This window comes from Notamacropus eugenii, chromosome 4 (assembly GCF_028372415.1).
Source record: "Notamacropus eugenii isolate mMacEug1 chromosome 4, mMacEug1.pri_v2, whole genome shotgun sequence".
NCBI classification, from domain to species: domain Eukaryota; kingdom Metazoa; phylum Chordata; class Mammalia; order Diprotodontia; family Macropodidae; genus Notamacropus; species Notamacropus eugenii.
The window spans coordinates 6135886-6144916 of NC_092875.1; the positions used below are offsets into that span (position 1 = coordinate 6135886).

Genomic DNA, 9031 nt, shown 5'->3' on the forward strand with positions numbered 1-9031 from the left:
GGTTGCCAACCAATGTAAGAATTTTATAATCTAAGTAGTCCCACCTAGGTTAATGGTAAATTGTTTTCCAACAATTATAACAGCCACAAAATTGAATGAGGGGGCAGGAGGAGATAGGTAACCCAAAGACTGTAAGCACACTAGCAAAGCTGATGCAAAAAGCAGTACAGATATATGAATGACTGTTATAAGGCACTTGAGGTCCTTTACAAGTCCAAGACTCTATGGAAGAAACAGTAATTATGAGCTCCACATGGATACTGACTGGTGCTGAAAATTAAAAATACAATATTTAAGAGACATATATTTAGAGAATTTGGGAGTTAGAAAAGCCTTGTCCCACCCATGCCGAAAATAAATTCTCACTACACCATAGCTAAAAATTGGCCACTCTTTCACTATTACCTGCCATGAATGAGCTAATAGATACTCTTCATCTCCCACTCATCTTTTCTCTGATTTTCTCATAAGCATTTCATGGATAGCCCAAACCACAGCATAGACAGTATGGTAGATGGTGTAACTCAAGCCAGATGTGTTCATATCAAAAGAATACAGAGGCAAAGTCTTCTAGGAAGCATTGGGTGAAGAGATATCTTGCTCTGAATTTTCTGGGTGACCTGAGCACTTAAAAACTGAGTCCCATAAGTAAAATGTCATTTGTGTATTTAGAAGACTGCCTTAAGAAAACTCTTGAAACCAGAAATTTCACTTGTCAAGTATGAAAATATAAGAGTCAGAGGCGGGAGCATCATGCATTCCCAAGAGGGAGTCCAGTCCAGCTCTGGCTCTGGCTCTGACTCTTGCTTTGACTCAAGATGCTGGAGCCATCTGATGGACCTTAGGCCCCAGCCCCACAACCTCTGGCAGAGGCCAAAAGGAGGGCCCGTCGAGAAAACTTTCACCAACATCAAGGAGGGCTGACCAAAGGAAAGGGGATGGCACATTTTGCCAAAGAAGTTCGACTTACTAAAAAACATGAAGAAATACTAGCACAAAGATTACTATTCTTGAATAAATGAAGAATGATCACGGTGACCAGAAGACTGAAAAACGAGATCTCACCTAAAATTGACTAAACTAGCCAATAAGAGGAATCTGAGCCTTCTAAATGATATAAGAACCCCAGAAGAGAAATATGAAAAAAAATACATATTTACAGGCACACATTGAAATGTTTAATCTTCAGACTCTACTGGGCATCAGTAGAAGAACAGGTCCTCAAGTGAAAGCACTTTCTTTTAGGAAGGCAACAACATCTCATTGGTGTTAGATATCAAAATTCAGCAGCAAATGACATCAGAGAGGCCACAGAGAGATAACCACAAGAAAGACGTCATTTTTCCTTGGTGCTCTGTTTCAGATCAACTGCTCAGGAAAGCAAAACTTATCTGGACATTGTAACAATCAAAAGGAATTTGTTCATCTAAGTAAATATATTAATGTGTATTCTGTTACCTCTCTGACAATAGGGAGAGTTTTAAAATTTACTGGAAATTTTGAAATACATTACAATCTTTTTAAGGAATGATGACAATTGCTCTTACTTTTAATCTATCATTTCATCAAACTTTTAGGAGTGTAGAAGAAAATTTTGAAAGATGAATTGAATTTAATGAATGGTTAAAATGTGAAAAAAACAAAATATGAGAGTCCCATGGAAAGTATAACCCTAATAACAGAAGGGTCTTACAGTAATGTCTCAGTGAGATGTGCCAATCCACATCTTCTGTGTTGGTAAAATGGATACTTGTATCTCAGAATCATTGGTGAATCTGTGCCGCTGTCAATGATAATCACTTTTCTTGATGATATTAACAGCCTGGGCATGAAGTTCTCTTGGGATTCCATATGACTTCTCTCACTGACAGGGATCTTCTCTGTGAAGAACACACAAACTCCATTCTTTACCATTTTCCTTTTCATTTCCAAGAGGACTTCCTCATCTCTCATATCATCAGAAGCAATCAGACTTATCCAATTCCATTCAAAATATACCAATAATAGGACAATACCTTGGTAAAGACAATAGTATTTGAGAACCATCTGATGTAGTGATGGAAACTGGACCTTGTCATTAAGAACACAATCAAATGGACCACAGCTGATCTGGATGAGAAAAAAAATCATGGATCAGCTGACCAATGGTGATGTTGAGAGTACTGAAGTAAAATACAAATTCTCAAATTGGCATATTTGTAGATTGAAATTTTTTTTAGAATTTAATACAGTTTGTTCTAGGTCACATTCCTGAAAGTCTCTTTATCTCTCCCTCTGAGTCCTTAAAAAGAAAATGATTTAGTGAAAATAGAGTTCTGAGATTCTGTTTCTACTTCTACTCTAGCCAGTGTATCTTCCTTATGCTTTCCAAAGGAAGCAGGCTATGTTATTACTTCTTTTTATGACTGCTGTCCAGAATAGATTTCTAGTTTAAACCTCATATATTATTGAGGGTGGAGTAATGACTTGGCTTTGATTTTTTTAATGAAAGAAAAATACATAAACAATATTGTGCTCATTTTTTTTACTTTGGACAAAATATAATTCAGCTATATATAAGACAATTGAATTTAAATGTTGTATTTCAAACAAGAAAATTCAATTTTTCTCTCCTGAAACTTAAATATGGATTTCTAGTTTTATGAAATCAGAAATTCAAGGCTGAGAAAAGAGCTTAATAAAACCTAAATCAACCAATACAGGAAAGGAATTCCCACTATAATTTCCACTACACATCTCGCCTACTACTAAAGATTTCCAATGAATGTAACCTTACTACCGACTCGACATTCCATTCTTATTGATGTAAAATTGATATCATTATAATTGTTAGGAAATAAAAGATCTTTCATCTAACCTAAATTTCTTTTTCTTTTTTTTTTGGTAACTTCCAACAATTGCTATTACAGACCACATGTTACAAATATAATCCCTCCTTCACAAGACAGACTTTCAAATACTGGAAAATAGCCATCATTGTCTCTTTGAGCATTTGCCTCTCAAGTCTACAGTTTCTTCTCCAGTTCTTTCAACCAATTCTCATGTGACATATATTTAATGTCATTTACCATCCAGGTACCCCCACACTGAACACTCTTCAGTTTATCAGTGATCTACTTAAAGTGTGGATTACTGAACCAAAAATAATGCTCAAGATGCAGTTTGTTGGCAGAGGACAGAACAACTTTCTTCCATGAAGCTACACTTCTTTTATGTAGAAGGGCAAAATAATTGGGATTGTGGCCAAAAATATCACACCCAGCAAAGATGAACATAATCCTGAATGGAAAAAATTGGACATTCAATGAATTGCTAAACTTTCAGGATTTGGTTGCAAAAAGATTACATGAAATAGAAAATTTAACATACAAGATACAAGAGAAATATAAGGTAAAAGATTAAATATAAGGAACTCAATAAGGATAGACTTTACTTTTTATGTGAAAAAAGTAAAACATATGTCTGAAATATTAGTAATTGAGAAGTTTGAAAAAAAAGATTCAGGTAGACCTGAGTATGATGTGATTCTAAAAAATAAAACCATTAGGAGAAGGCAAAAAGAGTGACTATGTTATACAAATGAGAGGAAGAATTGACACAGGAATTACACTGGAAGGAGGACTGGTAGTTCTGGAACTGTACTCTCATTGAGAATGGGTTAAAAAGGGAAGAATACATAAATGTTTAGAAGGGCATAAAAGTCTTCTAAATTAAAAAATAAATGAAAAGATAGGGGAATGGGGTTGTTGCGTTCATCCTTTGTTTCTGAAGGAGATCATGACACCAGAGAAATGATATGACTTGTACTTGACTTTGTTTTCAGTGAGAGAGGGCTGTGTAAGGCCACCAGCCCCACTTCTCCTCTGGAGCCATCTGGAGCCAATGACCAGATATTCATCAGGATGGCTGGAGATGGCCCAGGATGCAATGGAAGACCTTGGCCTGAAATGGACAGACGGAGAAAAAGCACACGCAGGTGCGTGTGCACACAGAGCCTATTTCGGTGGAACCTCCAAGAGAAACGGAGGGACTGCAAGTGGAAACTGCAAGTGGAAGTGAGGGAGACTCTGGAACAAAGTCCAGTGGTGCCTAGTCCCCTCCTTTCCACTTGGGAGTTCAAAGCTCTGTCTCTGAGGTGTCTCTTTTTTTTTTTTTATTTTCAGATTTATGCATTTTCTCAATTTGTCTTAGTGCTAAATAACACAACAAATTCTGACCTGTCTTAAACATCCGATTAGGAGTGACATGTTTCACTTAACTACCTTTTGGTTGTATCTGAAATGGAATGAAAAAGTGGGGGGGGGGGATTTTGCTGCTTCCAATTATACAGATTCAGGGTTGGGAGGAAGCACTGGGTAGAGGTGGTGCTGGGCTCCAGATGCCACTGTATTTGTTTTGGATTCTGGCTGATGGTTCCGCTGCAGCGCCTGAATCTTAACAGGAGAGAGGGGCTTTAGAGAGACCTTAGGACGGGGAATCAGATCTATCCAGATGCTGATATATGGGATCTGATCCAGATGGGCTGGTACCTGCCTTGCAATGGATTTATCAAAAGTCCCCTCTGGTGGCCAATCCACCCTGAAGGCGGGCCATTCCTGTTGACAGAATAAAGTTAATTTTTCCTTAGAGACTTTGTACCCATAACCAGCTGCAGCTTGTTGGAATTGTTTAAAACATTTTATCATGAATTGCAACGGGGTCTCAGGACCTGATTGTCCTTGGCCTATGAGATCGGGAAAGGAGAGTAAGGCACAAAGTCCAATTAAACAGAAACACAAAACAAGAGACAGACAGAATGTACGGACAGACACAATCAGGCAGTCAGGCAACCAGGACTCTCAAGTGGCATTCCAAGGAGGTCAGTAAGGGCGTTTCCCACTGAGTCCAGCCTCGCCACTTACTTTACAGGAGTACTCACCAGGACAGACAGGATGCTCAAAATGGCCAGATCAGAGGAATTTGGCTACCAGGAGCCTGGTTCGCATGGCTGTGCTTAGAGATCAGGCCAGGGAACATCGATCCCAGTGGCCACCCCCTGAAGTCAAAGCTCAGTCCAGCTGTCCAGGGCGGATGGTTTGCCTGTGCACGCAGAGCCAAAGGCTGTCTCAGTTGAACGGACCAAGAAAAAGCACAGGCAAGTGTCAGTTGGGAATTTTGTGAGTGTCTTTATTAGCCAGGCCAGTGGCTGTCTCATGGAAAAATCCAGAGGAGGCAGCCCCAAACAAGGTGAGTGTGTGCCTTTTAAGCATTTCGGCACTTCCCAGTACAGCCTTGACAGCAAACATATCTCACAGAACAGTTTTGACAGGGGCCCAAGTTGCTGCTAGGCAAGGGGGCACAACAGAGAGTGTCTGGGCCCAACCTTGCCTAGAAACTCAACAGACATTTCTCAACCTAGGGGCTCCGGGGGGGAAATAATGTCCACTTCAGACCTTTTTCAGGTAAGGCCTATTCATGGATTCACTTAGAGTGAGGTGATGCCTATTCAATGAATAGACCTCTTTAAGAATTAATCAGGGAATGGCCCATTTAATGAGCAAAAGAAAAAATATAACTAAATCAAGCTGAGAGAGAAAGAGCTACAGTTACTATTGATAATCACTCTTAAGCCAGGAGGGTCCAGAAAACAGTCATTAAGTGGAATTTGGGTAGGAACCTAGTGTTGTCCAATCTATGGGCACTGAGTTTAAGGTTTTGGTAAAGCAAAGAAAGAAAGAGAGAGAGAGGGAGACAGAGAGACAGAGAGAAAATAAAAGAAATAAATAAATAAAAGAAAAAATAAATAAAAGAAAGGAAGAAAGAAAAGGAGGCTTTTTTTTTATAGGGAACCCTACTCATATCAAATCTGGTTAAAGAAGTACATACACACATATACACACACATATACATACACACACATATATGTATATATAAGCATATATAGGAATAAAAGTCTTCTAAATTTATAAAGAAGTAAGAGACTAAGAGAATAGGATAAGAGGGAAATAGAAAAGTACCTAGATTAATGGGAATTGAATTAAGAGGTAATAATATATATCTTTGGAAGCTCTTTGGAAGGCTATAAAAGTCTTCTAAATTCAGATAGAAACAAGAGGGTAAAGGGAAAGGGAAGAGAGAATAGGGGAGGGATATCTGGAGAGGGGTAGGTTAAGTGACAGGAAGGCAAGGTAGCAGATAGAAGCAAAGTAGAGGAGTCAGGAGGAATAGGAAATAAGAGATACACATGCACATAAAATAAAGATGGGGAGTAGAATGTATTAGGAAAAAAGCAGGGGTTATTAATCATGATATCAAAGAGCTAAAACAGATTTTATCAAAAGAGAAAAATAAGGACACCACACTACTTGTCAGACATATTATTCAAATATTGTTTTCAACTATTTAAAATAACCTGAAAACATCAGATTGGAATTTTGCCGTGGTGGAGGATATGAGAAGTTGGTAGACTTAGAAAACACATAGAAACACTTGGTCTTACAAAGGAAGATGTTATACACCCTCAGAGAAATGGAGGATAAAGAAATATAGTACAGTTGTACATGGGTGCATATGAATGCAAATTGCTATAAACAAGTATGATTATAAATATCTAAGTAAATGTATACAAGTGTGTATGTGTATGTGTATTATGTATACATATGTTTGGCCTAATGACCGTGGGCTACCCGAGTCTTCTTACCTTTCGTAGGTCTTTGGTGATCAGCCGGGTAAACGTATTGAGAGAAGAGACTTTCCAGAGTCAAACAAGGTGGTAGGCTTTATTCAGGGTCTTAGTTATGTATCCATATGCAGGGTGAGTTCTTCCCAGGGAGAAAGGAATCCTCCTCCTCCCAAGGAGCAAGGATCATACAGCAAGAGGATGGGAGTGGAAGAAGGAAGGGACCCTCTTCCCTCCAAGGGCCCCGCAGCAAGAAGAGCACCTTCAGGCTTTCCTGTCCCTACATAAGCTCTCCCGATGCATAGTTTGCACGTGAATACCGAGCGTGCTCTCAGCCCCTAGCTAATTAACAACAGGTGTGCTCAGACCACGGACCAATCTCAAGGGTGGGATGCTCTCCCCAGCAAGTTTCCACTGAGAAGAGGTGGAAATACAAGATAGCTCGTGTTTCATGCCTCAATCCCCAGCTGTTCCCTGGGGGACCTCGTGAGAACTCTGAGGTTTAGAAGCCCTCAATTTTACCTGCCTGAAACCATTCATGTGAAAACTGAGCTTACACCCCAACATCTATATATATGTGTGAGTATATATATGTGTGTGCATGTGTGTGTGTGTGTGTGTGTGTGTGTGTGTCCATGGTTAATTCTAGCCTTCTTGGGGGGAGGAAGGAGGAAAAAAAGAAGGAAGCAAAAAGTGCACAGCAGAGAAGAAAAGAAAACTTACAAGGGGACAAAGAAAAGATGGACAAATCTGAACAAAATATGTAGTTTAGTTATACAGGCTCTCTTGAAACAAAAATGTATTGCTACGTATACTGATTTTTCCCCTTATTTTGTCTTTAAGCTTTAGCATTTAAAGTTTTTTTAATGCAGTAAGTATCTCTAATGAAAGCCTCATTTCTCAAATATACAGAGAATTGAGCCAGATTTATAAAAATACGAGTCATTCCCCAAATGATAAATGGTCAAAAGATACGAACAAGCAGTTTTCACACAAATCAAAACTGTCTATAGTCATATGAAAAAATGCTCTCAATCACTATTGATTAGAGAAGTGCAAACTTAAACAACCCTGAAGTACCACATCACACCTATCAGATATGCTAATATGACAAAAAAGGACAATGATAAATCTTGGAGAGGATGTGAAAAAACTGAGCCACTAACGCACTGTTGGTGGAGTTGTGATGTGATTCAACCATTCTAGAGAGCAATTTGGAACTATGCCCAAAGGGCTATAAAACTGTACATACCCTGTGATCCAGCAAGACTACTGCAATGCTCATTTTTACCAAAGGCATCTCCCCAAAAGTGGGAAGGACCAATTTTTACAGAAGTATTTATAGCAACTCTCTTGGTGGTGTCTAAGAATTGGAAACTGAAGGGATGCCCATCAATTGGGGAATGACTGAACAAGCTGTGGCATATTATTGTTATGGAATATTATTTTACTTTAAGAAATGACAAGCAGGATAATTTCAGGAAAAAAATTGGAAAGATTTACATGATCTGATGCAAAATGAAGTGAGCGGAAGCAAGGGAACACTGTGCACTGTAATAGTAGTATTGTACAATGAAGAACTCTAAATGACACGGTTATTTTCAGCAAGACAGTGATCTATGACATTCCTAAAGGACTAACGATGAAGCACACTATCCATGTCCGGAGAAAGAACTGATATTGTCTGAATACTGACGGAGGCATACTATTTTCATTTTCTTTTTTGTTTCATTCTTTTATTTGAGTTTCTGTGTACAAAATGGCTAATACTGAAATGTTTCACATGATTTCACATGTATAACCTGTAATTGATTGCTTGCCAACTCAGAGAGATAGAAGGGTAAAAAAGAAATAGAATTTGTCAAAACTTTTAAAAATGTTAAAAATTGTTATCACAAGTAAAATAAGTTGACAACATAATTGTGAAATTTTTAAGGAAAAAATTTAAAATTTGTCAATAATTTAAAAAACATTTTTAAAAAAATTTAAACTAATTAAAGACAGTTAAAATGTCTGCCAATACTGTACATGAGTGGTCTGATGATCCTTCATTCTTTTCAAGCACATAGAGAACACTGGAAATAAAAAGAATACTTACAACATCAGACATTCATGACTGTCTATACTTAACATAACTCTGCTCTACAGATAAGTCCTAACTAACAACAGTCAGACACAACTTGAAATGTAATGTCTATTCACCAAAAGGCACCATAAGTCGTTCACAAGTACTTGATATTCATTCACACAACCTTTAACGAGAAGACTGGGCTTAGGGAGAAAGTAGAGATATCTGTGTTCTAAACTGGTAAATCAGTCCTGGAGATAGGAGAGCCCACACTCCCTGCTTCCTGTAGAAGAGCTAAGTAAGAG

At 38.3% G+C, this 9031-nt stretch overlaps 1 long non-coding RNA gene and 1 pseudogene across 2 annotated transcripts; both read left to right on the forward strand.

The window, feature by feature from the left end:
* The first annotated feature begins 818 nt into the window (after positions 1 to 818).
* LOC140502832 (centrosomal protein 15 pseudogene) lies at positions 819 to 2797 on the forward strand (annotated as a pseudogene).
* Positions 2798 to 4333: 1536 nt separating this feature from the next.
* LOC140502835 (uncharacterized) lies at positions 4334 to 8765 on the forward strand. 2 transcript variants are annotated; one of them, XR_011966584.1, is made up of 2 exons: positions 4334 to 5226; positions 6689 to 8765. It is a non-coding gene; the product is annotated as an uncharacterized lncRNA (long non-coding RNA). The 2 variants fall into 2 exon arrangements; XR_011966585.1 differs by having other exon boundaries at positions 4334 to 5134.
* Positions 8766 to 9031: the final 266 nt, after the last annotated feature.